Source organism: Macrobrachium nipponense, chromosome 15 (genome assembly GCF_015104395.2).
Source record: "Macrobrachium nipponense isolate FS-2020 chromosome 15, ASM1510439v2, whole genome shotgun sequence".
Classification (NCBI taxonomy): domain Eukaryota; kingdom Metazoa; phylum Arthropoda; class Malacostraca; order Decapoda; family Palaemonidae; genus Macrobrachium; species Macrobrachium nipponense.
Genome location: NC_087208.1, coordinates 43,549,576 through 43,557,554, shown reverse-complemented (window position 1 = coordinate 43,557,554; position 7,979 = coordinate 43,549,576). Strand labels below are relative to the sequence as shown.

Genomic DNA, 7,979 nt, shown 5'->3' with positions numbered 1-7,979 from the left:
TAAATATTCATAAAGGAAAAAAACAGAAAATGTTATATCTAAATTGGGTTCATTTATGGAGGCACCACAACTATTCATTACAAAGTCACTGGTGTCTAAAACTTTTTCTACATCAGTAAGTTTTGTAAAGCCATAAGATTTATTATGTACAAACATTTTTTCTACACAAATCAGTTTTGTAAAGCCATAAGATTTATTAAGCTACATAAAACAGGTAAAAGTTCAATAGGTCATGGTAAAAAAAACACCTTTCAAAATAAATGGTACTAAACACCTTTCAAAATTTATTAATTTGGATATTTATGGAGACATACTGGTGAAGGCAAGAAGATTCATTATATATTTGCATAGGATTATACAATGCATAGCTTTAAAACTAGTGTTTTAAATTGCTAATTACATCAATAATCATTTTTTAGCATACACTAAAGGCAAAACTTGGTGGGCATACAGGCAATAAACAGACAAATTAAAGCATAATGTAAAATATGTAGCATAATATAAAGAACACACTGGCATAACAAAAGCTTATCAATATCCGGGCTCCATTCTCACCTAAATTGTAAAGTGATTTTTGGCTTAAAGCCATTATTCTTGATTGAATAATCAAAGTACTCCGCTTTCCTGCCTTATAAAGGACTTCCCACTAAGCCTAACCTGCAAATAAATGAAAGCTGTAGGAAAAAGTATTGGCAATTGAAGTACAATTATATTAAATCTAACATTCTGTAGTCTTAACTCCTATGAAATGAAATTTAATAAAATTTTAAATTTTATAAACTACAATGAATTTAGGTTCAGATACATACTGCAATTTTACTTTTACTCTTTAAAAGCCTCTGAACAGAACTATAAAAAAATACCAAAAATAAGATATTTTATTACAAATGCTAAATACTGGGTAAAAATTGAAGGGGACTTTTGAGGCCTGCTAGGGAAATCTATTAAAAGTTACTTAAAAGAATCAAGACAAAATAAACTAAAGTTACCGAAATACAATCAAACAGGAATATTACAGGATTTTATTACACTTAATACAATAAAAATAGCTCTTTACAATGTATAGTTTGCATGGGTCTTAACAGTCACGTTCTATTCTTAAAACTAAATATATTAGTCTTAAAGCATCGGTTTCGAGTTTCAAAGTTAGTTTAAAATGATGTACGAGTTAAAATGAAGTATGAAAACACTAAAGTTGAACTTTATTATATTACTTCTAATACAGTTAAATTACTTTTTTTTAAATGCTAAGCAAAGAAAAGGTACTTTAGATTTTAAAGTTTTCATACATTAATTTAATCTGATGCAAAATTAAATAAAAAGATTGGAAATACAAAGTTTACAACTCAATAACAATTATTCTTGAAAAATAATTACTATATGGAACTTACAAAAAAATTTGGAAAATAAAAGTTTTATTGACAAGTATTTAATTGACAAAATAAAATAAAAACTTGTCAATTCCACAGAAAAGTAGAAGTTAAATCCACTGAAAGGAAGAACTCAAATCCACTGAAAAGCCAAAAAAAGTAAAATTCAAATAAGTGAAAATAAAAAAATATAAAAAGTCAAATAAGCCAAATTAAAAATCAAAAATTAATAAAAATTAATAAAATTTCAAATCCCCATGAAAAGTAGAACAATACCAAAAAGGTACTTCATCATTAGCACTTCAGAATATTAAAATAAAATCTCAAAACCATACACTATCATTATATTAGCATTTAATATAAATAATTTCAAACCTATATACAAAAAATTTAATCTTAGGCATTCATTATTTATTTTTAAACCATAGACTAAAATATTCTTTATCTAATAAGCATTTACCTTACTTTTAAGTCTTAAAAATGAAAAATTCACAGCAAATTTATTTATGATTAACATTAAAACAATTATGTTACTTTTATTAATATTTAAGATCAATTAATGCAAGTTAACTTCTGAAAATGACTATGGGTCGATTTAACACCTGCAAAACAAAATGTTAAATCTCTAATGACCCTTCCCATAGTTCTCTGGGACATATGGGACAGGGCATGAGAGGGACCTCCACCCCTGTAAAAGTTACTACTACTCTAAGGGTTTAAGCAAAACATTTTTCTACCTAACCTTACGCAATAAACCATGGAGAACGAAGTGATTTTTCTCTCAGCTAAGGCTTTACCTTTGTGCAGGTTTTAGCTTTCTCAGAAGTTTGCGCATTAACGTCATTGGTTTTTAGTCTCCGTAAATCCACAATACTTTACTCCAAAGAGATGTAGTGCTGTAATGCTCCCAAAAACCTGAAAAAAAAAGATACATTTATGTAGTACAGAAGTGGTCCTTCAACTTAGCCTAGTCCTTAGAAATATTCAGACTAAAGGGCAATGTAACTTAAACAAAGCCTTGAAATATTAAGTCTAAACAAATGTAACTTAGCCTAGTCCTTAGAAATATCAGCTAAACAGTAATTTAACTTAAACTAGGCCTTTGAAATATTAAGTCTAAACAGATGTAACTTAGCCTAGGCCTTAGATTTCAGTCTAAACAGTTATTTAACATAGCCTAGGCCTTGGAAATATTAAATCGTAACAAATGTAACTTAGCCTAGGTCTGAAAATATTCAGTCTAAACAGTAATGTAACCTAGCCTAGGCTTTAGAAATATTCAGTCTGAAAACCCAAGAACACAAACTTTAAACTATTCTAGGGTAAACGAAAGAGCGGCTTCATAGCAGCCACCTCTCCCGGACCATGACCACCCGAAAAATGCCACTATTAATTATGACATTACTTCGTAATTTAGGAGAAAACTATTAGAGGTTTCATAGAAAGTCCCATTGAACTGCTTGGATGGGCCACAACTCTTGCCTGAATTAAAAAGTACTTTTTCGGTTAAGGTGGCCGCATTCCGGGAGATGTGGCCCCTGAGTGGCCCCACAACATTCTACCTTAAATGCACCGAAGCTTAGCCTAGGCTTCAGCAGAGACAAAGTAAAGCTTAAAACTAGTAACACTACTGAAACTTGGCCCAAACTAGTTAAGCTTAAACTCTGCATAAAAAATTAATAAAATATGGTATTGCTACAGAAGCTGTCTGCACCGACTGCAAGGAACGTAACCGCGGAGACGACATCCACTAGGGATTGGGGCGTTCAATGTATTCGCCCATGTTTAGTACTGGCCCCTGGGGGTTAATTACAGTCGTCCGAATAAATATTACTTAAAATTCTTGTTCAGTAGGTAAAACTGCATAGATAAACTGCAACTGCCATAGTCTACCTAGGCTGCCGCGAATAAGTACCCTAGATCTACCTAAAATACTACCTAGGCTCACTACACTTAAATCAATGCACTTGAAGCTTAGCCTAGGCTTTAAAAATGCAAGTTAAGCTTAATTTTTAGTTAAGCTTAAACTTAGAGTAACAAACTAGTAACAAAATACTTGTGCACACTAGACCAATACACCGAAGCTTAGCCTAGGTTTTAGAAATGAGAAAGTTACGCTTAAACTAGTTAAGCTAAAGCTTTGCGTGACTAATATTATTAAAAAACTCATGCATTGCAGATACTCAAGTGCACTGAAGCTTGGCTACAGCTTTGGAAAAGAGAAAGTTAAAGCTTAATTAACTTAAAAGTTATCGAAACACCAAACATCACTGGGTAATCCTACCTAGAATAAGTTACGCTTAAACTAGTTAAGCTTAAGCTTTGCGTAACGAATTTCATAAAAACGCTTACATAAGAGCTCCGAAGCTTAACCTAAGCTTTAGAATAGTGAAAATTAAGCTTAAACTTTAGTTAAATGTTAATAAAATACCAAATCACTAGGCCTATACACCCAAACGCAACGAAGCTTAAATGCAATGAAGCTTAACCCAAGCTTCAGGAAGGAGCATGTCAAGCTTAAACTTGCCCAAAATTGTCTTTAAAACTTATATGCACACTTAAATGGCTACTTAAATCGTAAAGTAAACACAGTAAACAAAAACATACGAACATAAGGATGTCTGGTAGAACATCACGACAGGCCAACCCTCATCACGGTCAGGACCGGGTGATCTTTATTCACTTCCGATATTTAATTGGTGAAACATGAATACAATTGCAACTCTAAGCATACCATTTAAAAGACTGAAGTTTCGTCAACATATTGTGATATATGAAAGCCCCATACGAACTAAAATAAGCATGTGAGCTCTTCGTAAAATATGTTTTCAAGGCAGTTTTGAAATCCAATATGGCGGCTACGTTTTGCATGGACGGTTTCTCATCAGTGACGGCCACCACCATCTTTCCCCAGCCTTCCCAGCACTCATTGAACAATGTTAGCGTATGTATGTAACGTTTATTGATCTTACTCAAGATTGCAGTTGTAATCAGCACAATAAAACAACATTTTGTTGCCTATATTAGTGAAAGTATGAAACTTGTTATTCCCGGGGTTATGGTTGGAAACTGAATTCATTCTTACCTTGTAATCGGCGGTTTTTATCCTTACTGCCATCACAACTGAAACTCCACAGTGCTTATTTGATTGTTACTTATACACATTTTGGTCTCAGTTCACTCCACATTGCACTTTAAACCCGTTGCTGTTCCTGGTTTCTAAGCGCGCGCGCCATAAACACAATTTCGAACAGCAGACAACGACAGACGACGAAACTGCAAAGTTTTTTATTATTCCCTAAACTGTTTACTTACTCGTTATTTAGTTTAAATTTACTTTGTTATTTAAAAATTTTGATTTAATTCATGTTATATTTCCCTCCCTTTTTTGCAACCAAATTACCCCGAAAAATTACAGATATTTCTAAAGTAAATAAAATCAAATGTTTCTAACGTTTTCGTACATCTGGCTGCCGAAAACCATAGAGGAACGAATACGGAAAAGTGCAGAGGAACCACTACGTTTTTTTTTTTTTTTGTTTTTTTGTTTTTGCTAGCACTTTTCATTGATTTCAGTCTTTATTATTATTTTGAATTTCTTTAATAATCGTATGCCAGAAATAAATGTAACCTTTAATGTTTGCATGCTTTAATGTTTGCATGCTAAGAATGGCAAAATCATCGTTGCCACAATTAGTGGAGGCTTCACACATACGCCGTTCCATTATTATAAACTGTTTCCATGAATTCTAGTTGTCATAGTAATGCAATAAGTGATAAAATTGCTTTAATAATTTATGTATATACTTCCAATACATACCCTAATTTCACCAATTTCAACGTTTTGTGTGTAGTCTTATTCCCAGTTTGGAGGGTCAACACATACCGAATAGCAACAGAAAGAGAGAGAGAGAGAGAGAGAGGAGATGAGACCGAGAGAGAGTTCGAGGAGAGAGAGCGAGAGAGAGATGAGAGAAAGGAAGGCAGAGGAAAACGAAAAGAAGAAAAAGGATGGCGGTGGGGGGGGGAGGGGGGGGGGGGGGATGGGAGAGGGTAGGTGGAGCTTTATACACGTGTTCGTATCCATTTCTGCATAATGGAGTTTTGTCTCTTGGTACAAGGACAAGTGTCGTTATTCTTTACGATTGGTGATCCACGATACCCTTTTAAATTACGGCACTGGGTGTAATGCACTATAGCAAAATCTCGTTCTGTACGAGTGTTCGTTACAGAAATAGGTATTGCCCAAAAACGTGCTTGCACTGTCTCTGAAACCCATAGTTGACATGCTGCTTAGTTGTCAATCAAGTTTTTATAACCAAGTATTTTTTACAAGCTAGCTATTGAATAAATTTGTATTTTCTCAGTCAAAACATATGCCCCTCAATGCTAACTTTCCTCTTTTAATGACTTTCTGGTCATTGCAAATTCGGCCCCATAATTTCTTATGGTGCGAAAACAGACAGAGGCTCATGGACCGAAAACGATTGCGTCACACTACGGCGATAATCCAGCAGTAAAACATCTTCAATATATCCAAAAGTAAATAATAAAGATATATATGCGCATTACGATTATAACAATTACATGTATAGCTGATAACAATCTGCATGAATAACTGGTAAACTGTTCTGCAATGACAGTTGAGTATAGCAATTATTTACAATAGGTACGAAAGTCAAGATGTCGTGACGTCATAATACAGAACTTAAAAGAACGTTCTAATTCAGAAAAATAATTACTTAAATTTGAGTCAGAGTCGAGTTACTTTCTCAATAACGAATATTTTCAAATTAATCATCATAAATATGTAAAATATTGATGTTTTACTACTTATTTAAAAATTAGCTAAGAGCACGCTTCTCGTCATCTTCTACCAAAACAGCTGTTTACTCCTGGCTTGTTGTTGGTGAGAAATGTGTTTCGATTGTTGTGATAAAGTGCTCCAGCGTCTGTGGGTACAAGTGGTGTACGGATTTATCACAGGAAATGGAAAGTTTGTTGACACAAGCGACTCCGTAAACATCGAGATGGCGTCAATCTTCGAAACATTTTTAGTTGTAAGTATTTCTAAAGCGTTTGGTGAGATTTCCACTGCCGTGGGCGCCATTTTTCAGTACCCTCTGTTTCAAATCTTAAAATTGGCCTTAATTTCTAACTTTGGAGAAATACTTACTTCGAAAGGAGAGTAGAGGTCTTTAGCTCCGTTTCTCACCAACAACAAGTCGCGACTGATGCCCATCTCCGGTGTCAGGACGCGTTATAATGTACTTTTTCGGAGGGTGGCAAGCGTTCGATTGTAGGTGGGCTGGTTTGGCCTGCTGTGATGTTTTACCCTCCATAAGTCCCAGTACCATTAAAATTATGCATAGCTTGTAACGGTACTGGGACTTTACGGACACTCTGTTCACTTCTAATTTACATAAAAAATCTAAATGAAGCAATAATTTCCTCACTATCGTTGCTAATATATCGTCGACGATACGACGGAATCGACGATAGCTCGAAAATACACAACAGTAATTTACTTCAACTCCAAAAAGGTAACTAAAGAAAGAAGACCTCAAAATATCGTTAGAAAACAACTCCCGTTGACGTGTAGCACCAACAAGGACCACCAATGGCAAGAAGAAACAGATTTCGTTTAAAAAGCCAGATATATTTGACTAATATATCATATTTCGTCTTTTTGTTTTTTTATATAAAATTGCAATAATAGACTAGGAATAATTTTATATACATAACAAATAATCACATTTTGTATGGGTCGTGCATGAGGACTCTATGAAAATACAAGTTCAAAGCTTCTTTTTTTTCGTAGGGCATTGAGGTAACTGAAAAAAATACCATTTCGTAGCTTTTTATTGATTATATTTTGTATTATGACACGGTTTCTTTTAGGAAAACGTAAAAATAGACAAAAAATAGTTTAATATACATTAAAAATGAATTGTTGTCTTTGTATGGGCCCTGAGGAAGCTAAAAAAACACAAGTTCAAAGTTTTTTTTTTAAATAAATATAATATTGTATTTCTTCAAGGTTCTTTGATAAAATTGAAAAAATAGACTAAAAATAATTAATTTCCTAAAAAAATAAATAACTCTCTTTGCATTGGCCCTGAGAAAACTAAAAAAAATACAAGTTCAAAGCTTTTTATTAATTATAATATTGTATTTCTTCACGGTTCTTTGATGAAAGTGAAATAATATACTAAAATTGATTTAATATGCCTAAAAAATAAATAACTCTCCTTGCAGGGGCCATGAGGAAACTAAAAAAAATACCCTTTCAAGGCTTTTTTTTTTTTTTTTAAGAATTAATGAGAGGATAGGATACTCTTTACGTCATTCTCTGTTCTCCTTTCTCGCTCAATTATCGTAATATTCTTATCTAAACCTTCTATAACAAATTATCTACGGATTATTTTGGCAAAATCATACGTTAGCGGGGATATTCTGATGAAACCCAGAAAATAAGAAAGTCTATTTTTCTTTGAAAGACTTGATATTTCCAATCTTCCTGGTGTTACCAAATGAAAATTCACTGTGCTGTACAATCTCTGAGCTGCACATTGGAAGGTTTTTAAAATCATCATTTACAGATCATCT

General features: G+C 33.3%; 1 long non-coding RNA gene across 1 annotated transcript; it reads right to left on the bottom strand.

The window, feature by feature from the left end:
• Positions 1 to 249: 249 nt before the first annotated feature.
• Positions 250 to 6,965, bottom strand: LOC135226838 (uncharacterized). Its single transcript, XR_010317293.1, has 3 exons — positions 6,827 to 6,965; positions 2,168 to 2,285; positions 250 to 657 (listed from the first exon to the last, which is right to left on the bottom strand). It is a non-coding gene; the product is annotated as an uncharacterized LOC135226838 (long non-coding RNA).
• Between the last annotated feature and the right edge of the window lie 1,014 nt (positions 6,966 to 7,979).